Source organism: Pinus tabuliformis, chromosome 8, assembly GCF_031772625.1.
Source record: "Pinus tabuliformis cultivar Carrire ecotype Pingquan chromosome 8, CPIR1, whole genome shotgun sequence".
NCBI lineage: Eukaryota > Viridiplantae > Streptophyta > Pinopsida > Pinales > Pinaceae > Pinus > Pinus tabuliformis.
This window is the reverse complement of record NC_142294.1, coordinates 1,987,940,119-1,987,950,885: the sequence shown is the minus strand read 5'-3', so window position 1 is coordinate 1,987,950,885 and position 10,767 is coordinate 1,987,940,119.

The following is a 10,767-nucleotide window of genomic DNA, read 5'->3' as shown; positions in this document are numbered from 1 at the left end:
GGTAATAGAAAAAGGAGAAAATATTGGTACATTATATTTATGCAATGGTATTTATAATTCTGTTAATTATTTAACCTTGACAAGACTAGATACAACATTGTGGCATAATAGTCTCGGGAACATGAGTAATAAGGGGATGCAGATTCTTTAGTTAGGAAATTTATTTCCAGGTTTGAAGCATGTTGATTTGGATTTTTGTGAGAATTGTGTTTATGGAAAACATAAGAGAGTCAGATTCCTTCGAGTTGGGAAGGAAACAACGAGTGAAAAATTGGAGCTTGTGCATATAAATGTATGGGGACTTGATCAGGTATCATCTCTTGGTGGCTCTCATTATTATGTTACTTTTATTGATGATGCAACTAGGAAAACCTGGATTTATTGTATTTGAAATAAATCTGATGTATTTGATACTTTCAAGAAATGGAAAGCTTTGGTTGAGAATGAAATAGGAAATAAGTTGAAGTGTCTAACATCAGACAATGGAGGTGAATATTGTAGCAAAAAGTTTGATAACTACTTTTCAGAGCATGAAATTCGTAGACAGAAGACAGTTCCAGGAACACCATAGGAAAATGGTGTGTCAGAAAGGATTGACAAGACAATCATGGAACGTGCAAGGTGCATGAGATTCAATGCAGGATGGCCTTTACAATTTTGGGCACATGTTGTAGATACTGATGTTTGTCTAATAAATAGAGGGCCTTCAAGTTCCTTGGATGTTGGTGTTCGAGAGGAGGCATGGACAGGTAAAATAGTAAACTACTAATTTTTAAAACCTTTTGGTTGTGAAGCCTTTGTCCACATTAATAAAGAAATTAGAACAAATCTTGAGGGAAAATCAAAGAAATGTACCATTTTTGGATATGATGTTAATTATTTTGCTTATTGCTTATATGATTATGAAAATCTCAAAATTATTTGGTGATTGTGCCAAGTCGTCTACTATATTATATGTATGGGCAGCTCGGTTGAAAGCCACTTTACAACGTAATGGTCCCTTTGGGATCTTGGGAATGGCCTCAAATTTAGGTTGATGAATCTGTAACGGACCATTTGATGTCATAAGAGGCTCAACAAATGCTTTATTTTTGGATTCAGTGGCTGATGAAGTCGATGGCTTGTCATATTGACGCGACCAAGTTTTTAGGTTGATATTGGAGGGATTAACCTCACCAGATTTCATCATAAGGATCTGGTAGTCACCAAGAACAGAAGGTTTAGAGGGATGGGTTGCTTGACCTGACTAAGGTTGAGCAACAACAAATCCTTGCTGAGGGAAAGGACTTGTGAGCACTGCCGGTTGATGTGGCATAGGATTTTGAGGAAATTATTGACCTCTAGAAGTTGCTTGAGCTTCCCACATTTGGCGCATATGGGGTAAGAGCGAATACTCATGTGTATAATGGTCATGTACACCACAACATGCACAAGGCCTAATTGTACGAATATCCTTGTTCTACTTGGGCTAGCTTCCCTGCTGCTGGTTGTGGGTGTTAGGTTGGTTCCCTTGGGGTTCACTAGGCTAGTTACCTTGATTACCCTGGTTACCCTTATTACCTTTCCCCATATTTTTTTTCTTGGAATTTTGGGTATTGGTCACACTCTGCTATGCAAAGATGTGACCCTGAGGAGGCGGTGGTTGCTGGGGCTGAGGATGCATGGGAGGCTGCGGATCTAATGCTTGAGGGGTTGGAGCACTCGGTTACTCATAAGGAGGAGCAACAATTTGGTGGAAAAGTTGGGGTCCTGAAACCATGTTGCTAGGAGGAGGGGTGCACGTTTTATAGGAACTAGTGCCTCCTGCGGATAGCCATAACTTTGCTGAGTATATGGAGAAGGGCATGAAAGGGTTCCAACGACACCATTGGTGACATGAGATGCCCCCGGTGCATTGGCACTTCCAGGACGAGGGAGGTCTGGAATGACGGTATAGACATAACTAGATTGCGCATAAATCAGATCATATCTCAGAGTGGTTTGGAGAGCTTCTTCCTTGGTCTAAGGAAAATGGGACATGAAATCTTTTCCAATGGGAGATAAAAGGCTCCTAAGAAACCAATCTAGATAGGCACGATCTTCGAAAGGCGGAGCATGACATGTGCTCCTCCTTCAATGCCACTCTTGAACATGGTCGAAAAGGTGTGTAGCAGAGGATTGATGGAATGAGGTCAATAGCTCCGTACCAGTTTCGTACCATGGAGGTAATTGGAAATATAAAAGGAACTCTTTAGCAAGTATCGCAGAAACAGAATGAGATGTAGTGGGCTAGTCTACATACAATTTTGTAGTGTCTCCAGTGAGCCTATATTGGAATAGCCGAAGACGAATTGAGTCATCGATTATGGAGTTGGACGAACACCACATGTGGAAGGATTGAACATGGTTGGTAGGATCCTCTCCAGCATTACCCTCAAAATTTGGGATGTCTGAGGGAAGCTTAGTCATCATAGAAGGCCAACCAGCATCGTGGTGTATGGGGTAGTTTATCATCTGGTTAAAATCGGGTAGACATAACCCAACCATAAAGGGGAGCATGGAGGCTTCCGGAATGATTCATGAGACTGTTCCGCTTGATGTGACCACTGGGATAGACCCATAACCAACACCAGGTTGGGTTTCTGCACCAGCTGTGGGTCTAGGCATGGTGATGATACGCGGTGAAGGAGGCTCATACTTAGATGAGGAATCAGATGAACCAGTAGAAGAGTCAGTATGGGGACTTGGAGGTTTGTGAACTCGAACCCGACGGGGACGGGTAATACGCCCATGTAGAAACTGGGGGTGAATGCCTAATAGTCTCTGCGACAAATGCCTTGGTGGCGCAATGGTGGTAAGACATATGTGACACAGAAATGGTGAAGGGAGATCAACAATATGCCTTTGTGTCGATGAGGGGAGATAAATATATTATGTTAAGTCATGGCTTGGAAGTGTAAACCAAGTGTCATTCACTTGCGGTGTGCTTGTGCATCCGAGTGTATTTATTGATTAAGCCCAGATCGTGTTTGTAAAAAAGAAGAAATCTTTTTGAAAATAAACTGAAATTAACAACAGAAAATGAACAGAAAAACAATTAACTAAACCCCACCCAAACTGGGTTTACAAACACAGTGTTGGTTCGTGGCTAAATCGACAAAAAATACACTAAAGTGGTTAAGAGATCTAGATGTCGATGTGACTGGGATCAAGTGACACTAAGCTGCTAGAAAGTGGTGCAACAACAACAAGGAACTGGAGGGGAAAATTGTTGCAAAAAGATAGGGAGATGGGTGAAAAACCTAGGGCAACCGATGGGACCCTAAAGCTAATGACCAAACAAGTTCAAAAGTGAAACTATGGATGGTGAAAAACTACCTTTATAGATCTGAAACAAAAGGGTACAAATCTAGAAAATCTGGCTGAAAGCGCTGCAAAAACTCAGACTTCTCACTCAACTAAACTCCTCCTATAAAGGTGGAAGCGTACTAGAAGCCCTAGGGGGGCTAAATTCGACTTCGATGAGTAAATCAAAGTAGATCAAAGCCTAAGCAGGATGAGACGGAGGTCAGACAATCCAACAGACAACTCTCTGCAAAACCCAGAAACAGATCTGAGAAAAACCCTAAAACCCAGAAATCACAGTTACTAGCCTGTTTTCTAGTAGGGATCACACTTTTTGGGCTGATAAGTTTTCTCTGGCCTCCATATCACACTTTTTGGGCCAAAAATTGGATTTTTTCTTCATGGATCCCGGTCGAGAAATCTCGGAAAAATGTGGCCTTTGTTGCGACTGGTTCCTGTGACCCGCAAAAATGACCATAAAGCTTGCGGAAGTCAGGAACTTAAGAGACCGAGGGTTAAAAAACTAGGAAACATTAAGAAAATTGAAAAAAATAAGAAACCATAAGCTAAAAACTAAAGGTCACCCAGGTTTCTGGATCTGAAGTATAAAACCCAGCAGAGTCGCCAATTTTGTTGTAGTGTTTTCTTCTCAAAGATGTACGAAAATAACCCACTTAAGATTGTGGATGACAAACAATCTCAACAATATAAATGGCGACTAAACATTGTAGATCTAAAGCAAATGATAAAACCAAAACCTGCCAAAATTCTAATCTATGCAAAAATCATAGTTAAATAGCAAAAGAAAGAGTAACAACTCCAATCATCCAATGGAAACCAAATATACAAAGAATAGTTTTATTATAACACTTGTGAAGGGAACAAATAAATGTTACCAGTCCCCCTCTATGGGATGGGTTCTTGGCTATCCTCAAATGTCTTCAGCTTGTGTATAGTCTCTCTCCTCTATAATGTATAAACCCAACAAAAACATGGTGTGCAACAATGAAAATAATCAGAGTTAATATAGTGAGTGCAACAATGAAAATAATCAAAAGTGGATAATGAATGGAAAACCCTTCTATTTATAGAAAAATATTTAGTTATCTTCAAATAATGAGCAATAATACAATATTGTTGATCCCATTCTTGGAATAAACACTTGTATTATTTTATTATATTTGGTTAGGAGGGAAAAAGTATTTAAACTTTTATTTAGAAATAATAAATAAATAAATGATTTATTTATTATATCAAGGAATTAGTTAAGGAATAATAAATAAATAAGGATTTATTTAATTATTCCTAAGGGATTTAGTCAAATTTGACAAAGAATAATAATTAATTAACAATTAATTAGTCATTCTTAGATAAAAATAAGACAATTAATGATTTATCTATTTATTTTTCATGATTGGGTCAAATATGAAAAGGAATAATAATTGAACAATGGTTTAATTAATTATTCCTAGAAGAAAATCAAATAAATAATGATTTATTTAGTTATTCTTCAAGGGTTTAACTATAACTTACTTAGCAAAGGTGGTTTATTAAGTAATTTGTCACAGTGAAAGCAATTTTACTATGGTAAAATTGGCTTTACATGGTGTACTTTGATCCGTCTAGTAAGTTAGGCTAGATGATCAATTCTTTGGTGATAACAAGAAGTTCATAAATTAGGAACAATGGGAAGAGAATAGTCTTCAAGAAGCAAAAGAGCAGGTTTTAGCTCCTTCTACTCTTTAGACTCCTACCTCTCAACTAAGCATGACAAGAGGCCTAGGGAAGGACCATCATCATCAACAATTGGAGAAAAGGAATTCATTAATTATTAGAATAAATCAAGGACTGAATCAAAGGGTACTACAACTACTATTACTTCAGGGTCAAAAGGAGCCTATTATCATCAATTTGAATGATTCACAGGTTTCCATAGGGATAGAGGAACCTATAATTACTACTCCTTCTTATACTTCATAGAATTTGCTAGAAATTACTCAATCTGCAGGAGAAAATGAAGCAAAAGAGTCAAATGTCTTCACTAACTTCCTCGAAATCAAGCAGAAGAATGAAGCTTTAAAAGATAATGTTTATGCATAGTTTTGGAAGAAGACATCCACATCACAACACAGGTTGTTGATAGCATTTGACAGTGAGAAGGGAAGAATGTAGATGGGCTTTCTGCAGGCTCAAATACCTTTTCCTAAAGGTTATTTTGATTATAAGAAAATTGTATTTACATTTGATGCTAATGAGATCCATCCAATTGATCAAATGGACATGCATAGGTAGTCTGGTGAGATGGTGTTCTCAACCAGGACCAATGCTACTATGGAATTGTCAAATCTTAAAACTACTCTGCCAAATGTGCAGTCATAGTTGAAGATTGAGGAAATATCATCTTTAGCTAAGGAAAATAGGGTTAATTCATTGGAGGACTTAGTAATTAAAATTGGATATGGCCCTACTTATGTCAAAGCTGCTAAAGATATTATCAGAAATAAGAACACATATATTGCATAATGCATTACTGAGAAAATAGTTGAAACTTCCTTTTACAGATGAACCTCAAACGAAGGAGATAGTAGATAATGAACAACACAAAGAAGAAATGCTCAAACTGATAACTGAGAAGAATGTACAAATTAAAACTATGGTGGAGCATATTGAGAAATTACTCAAGGAAAAAGAGAAATTTACTCAATTATCTATAGGTCCTATCCCAACGATCCCTATTATAGTTTCCAAAACAACAGGGGAATCTACATTGACAACAAAGGATTTGAGCAAACTCTCATAGGAGCTCACTCACCAGAAGCAAGAGAATGAAAGGCTTCATAAGAAATTTCAGAATCTGGAAGCTCACAAAAAAAAGAATGATAGTTTGTGTGTTGAGGAAATGCAAAAAACACATAGGTTCAACAGAATAATTGAATATTTGTAGAGTCAATCATTGATGACTCAGACCTTGGCCCAAGCCAAGGAAAGCATATGGGCAGATATCAGTCAGGCCATAACTAAAGTAGGCCTTCCATTCAGATCATTTTTTAGCAGGAGGAACTCATAAGCGGATGTTAGGTAGCAATTGATGATGTGAAGCAGCTTCTCAAAGATAAACCAAGTGAAGCTACAGACATGATTAGAGTTATTAACTCAAAAACAAGGGCCGAGTTGGAACTGATTCAAATTATGGATAGAACATAAACCATCTTGGAAATCATGAAGGCGTTGTAGAAAAAGAACTTGATGACTGAGTTAGAGACTAAGTTTCAAACCTTGAAGACTTCAATCCAGAGGTTTCATTTTAAATTTAATTTACTAAATCAGAGAGGATTTCCAGGATTAGTGGCCCCAAATGACAGGTTGACGAGTCTGGAATAATACTAACCAGAATCTTTATATCATATCCACAGATAAATCAAACTTTGCCAGAATGAAGGGGAATATTATAGGGAAACAAGCATTAGAAGTTTTAGATTTTGATTTGATCATTAAGCATGAAATTAAACATCTTTTTATAAATAAGCCCACTTTTGAGAAATACACCGAGGTTGATGAAGTTTACAAAAAATTGGTAAATCTTGCCATACCAAGTGAAGACCGATGGGATCAATTGTGTGAAGCTATTGAGTAACTTTCATCAACAACTAAAGGATAGCTGGGAAGCACGTTTTGGGGACCACATAATTAATAGATGCTTAAAGGATAGTGCCAACACTTAACAGTTTTGAAATTCCTATATTTTGTACTATTTTTGTAATTTTTTATTGAAAATATCTAGTACAACTTTTTGTATAAATAACTCATCCTTCGAGTTATTAAGTGTTGAACCCTTTCATGAGATTTGAGAATATAATTGTAATTGAACTGGAGATTTGCAAAGTTAATGAAAGGATTCTGGATTTCCCTTCTATAGTTTTGTCTTCTTGTAAGTTTTGATATGTACTTATTTCATTATGTATTGCTTCATATACTTAAGTATTTATGTAGAGATCTGGGTAAGATCATTCTGAGTATCAGTTATTCTTAAATCCCCTATTGTACCTCTGAGATAGTAGTAGGTTAGCTACCAATGCCAGAGCATCTAAAATAATTGTTTGGGGTTTTTGGTTTTAGTTTCTTAAGACCAATGAATGAAGACATATTTAGAATTGAAATACTTAATCCTTTGGATAATATTCATTTCTTAGCAAGGGGCTCCTATAAAGCTTTACACAGTGATATAGATCAAATAGTGGTGAGAAGAAGACAAAAAATAATATGATTATCACAGTTTCCAGACTGTAAAACAGAACAATTATAAGTATGAAAACCTTCTAAACTACGTTCCAAAGATTCAAGGTAGTATACTTAGGCTTATAAAAGATACTGATGATTTATTGATTAGAGGGGATTAGCTAAACATATAGTTCATTAATCCATTCTCTTAATAGATGATCACTTCAGGAGTTTATAGGAATAAATTGAGACACAATTATTCCTACCTAGATATCTCTATAAGTAATAAGCATATGAAGAAAAACATAATGATTGATAACTAGAAAAACTTACAAGATAACACCAACTGTGTAAAACCAAATTCAGAATCCTCTGCTTTTTATTAAGGTTCCAGAAAGACTAAGTACATCAAGTGTCTAGAAAAGCTTCCTTCAAAGGTGCAACTAGGTTCAAAGTAGAATGAACAATCACGACTTAACCAGCAATGAAAAATGAACCTTGAACATTGAACCCTTTAACAACTCAAGAAGAGAACTATTTATACAATATTGAAACTAAGAAAATACCCTAAAAATTGATTAAGATTTATTCTAGCAAAGGAAAGATCTTCATGCAAGAAGATAGGGGCAGCTATTGAACTGCTTCTTGTTGTCCCTTTTATTCAGGTTGTGCTAGCTTTGTTGTTTGATATTTTTTCCCTTTAAGCTACTTGATTGTTTGTATCCTTTACGCTGGTTGATTCCTTCATTTGATCTTTCATCTGATACTTTTTAAACTCTATGAATATCCTTTGACCCTGCTAAGTAACCTTTACTGTGTTCTTTTTACCTTTACTGTTCATTTCAAGTTTTGAATGTGTTTTTCAACAGTAAATCATTTTAGATTTAATGTTATAGGGTAAAGTGATTTGATATGATCTTCATTTTTTTCTTCCAACTGTATGCAAGATTTTTTTCTTTGCAAGCCTAAAACATAAGTTTTTACCTGCAAAACATAGAAATTGTTAATGAAAACATAGGTGATAGAGAAGGTCGTTAATGGCTTTATTGAGCTTTAAAGGATATTGGAAGGAGTCCAGAGCATATCAAAAGGTAAAACAATGGTTTTATTGGTCACAAAGGCTTATGGATGTTTCACTGTGTAAACGAGCGAAGCAAAGCAAAATGGTTATTTTTACATTTAAACAGAAAAACAATTTACTTTTTGAAATATGGCGCAAAGTGAACAGTGGCCATTTTGTCATTATGTGGGAGGTGGTTTTGGTTTTCATTGCACCGCTTATGAGGTGCGGGCGGTTTTGTGAGGGGTCACCCGATATAGTCTGAGCCTGACATGTAGCAAGGGGAGGTTAGTGGAATACTGCATTTTCGAGCGGGTAATATTTGGACATAGAGCCAACTCAAAATCACTGAGGATCATTGGATTTGAATGCATTTGAATGGATGACGGTGGAGCAAAAGAGCAACGTGGAGGGGCCCGATTATTAATCATGGCGGTATGGATTTATTATGAGTTAAAAATTGAGATTAGCAAGGTTTTATGGTTAAACAGAGGTTTAGGTTGACTCTTTGTTTAAATCATAGAAAAACCTTTTAACAAAGAAATCCTTTGCAAAACACAGTATGGCGGACTTGAAATAATATGAATTTGGGTGGATAAATGACGTTGGGTCCAGGTTTCGCATATCGCAATCGCAGTTTAGCGAAGGAAGGCTCATCGCAAAGGAATGTGATAGGGGCCGAACGTGATGTGGAAAATATATCATAGATAATACTACGATCAGGTCCAAGTTCCCATCGCATATCATAGATCGCAATGGGGGAGGGTATATGTTTCATCCGAGACTTGTGATGAAGGGCAGATACGAAATGGCAATGGATTATGAAATATATTTGTGTCGGGTCCGGGTCCATCGTGCATCAAATATCACAATGTAGAGGAGAGTGCATTCATGTTGAAAAGCTTGCGATCCACCGATATGTGATGTTTTATTGAATACATAGTTTTATAATAAAACTAATGGTTTTGGGTTATTTAATAAAGGAAGTTAATAATATACGAGGAAGGGAACTTTTAGGGGTTTAATACTATAAGTTAGCATTAATATGAAACATGAGTAGAAAGGGGAAATACACTAAGTATAATGCTTTTTCATGAATTATTTGTATTTCACATATATACACCAATACTTAGGCTAAACATCTTTTTGTGGGTTTTTGGGTAAAAGTGGATTTAACATGGGGTTTTCACTTTTCCTAGGTAAAAAGGTTTTTAACCTTAGGAAAAGTAGGTTTTTATGGAAAATGAATGAATATGAACTGTATGAATGTGGGAAGGTGAAATTAGTAAATATAGGGATGAATGGGGATGAGGGAAGTTAATTAATTGATCTTGTAGACCTTCACTTGTTTTGTGTAATTGCCTCATGGACATAGAAACATATGGGAAAACATGATAAATGTACATTTTGTCCAATCAATCATCATACTTCTGCAACCTTTCTTCTACTTACCCTTTGCTTATCCTATCATTTTTTCTTCACTTAATGGGTGCATTTAAGCTAGTAAACCCTTTTCCTTTCTTTTTATTTTTAAAGAAGCAAACTATTTAATTTTAACCTTATAACCTCCAAGGGCTCAGATTAAACTGATGAGCACTTATTATTCTCTACCTAACTATTGATCTGCCAAGATTAAACAGTTTGGCCAGATCTTTATTCTCTAATTATAACATCAAATTTAAAACACAAAGTAGTCAAGATTAAACTATTTGGATGTCATTGGTTGTGGCATTTATGACAAGCTGCACACAACCATTATTTTGTGGAAAAAATAGTAGTGGCATTTAGACTTGCTCACTTTCAGAGTTTATTTGTTTTTTTTCTTTCTAAAGTAACATTTTCTTTTTGCCTTGGTTTTTTAGGGCATCTAACCTAACATTTTATTTGAAAAACCATTTTATTCAATATTGTTATGTCCATATCCTAACTTAACATTTTTTCAAAATATTCATTTTTTATATTTTTTTTTACTAATCTATTCTATCTTATCAAAACCAAAAAATGCTACAACATTGGCTCCATTTGGGGACTTCTTTCTCCTGTAGAATGCAGAGAACCTGCAGATCCATGTGCCTTCTCCTCGGGCTATGGAGTCGTTTTTGTAAAAACATCACACTGACATCTTGAAAAGTAAAAGAAAACCAGAGTATTTACAATGAAAATTG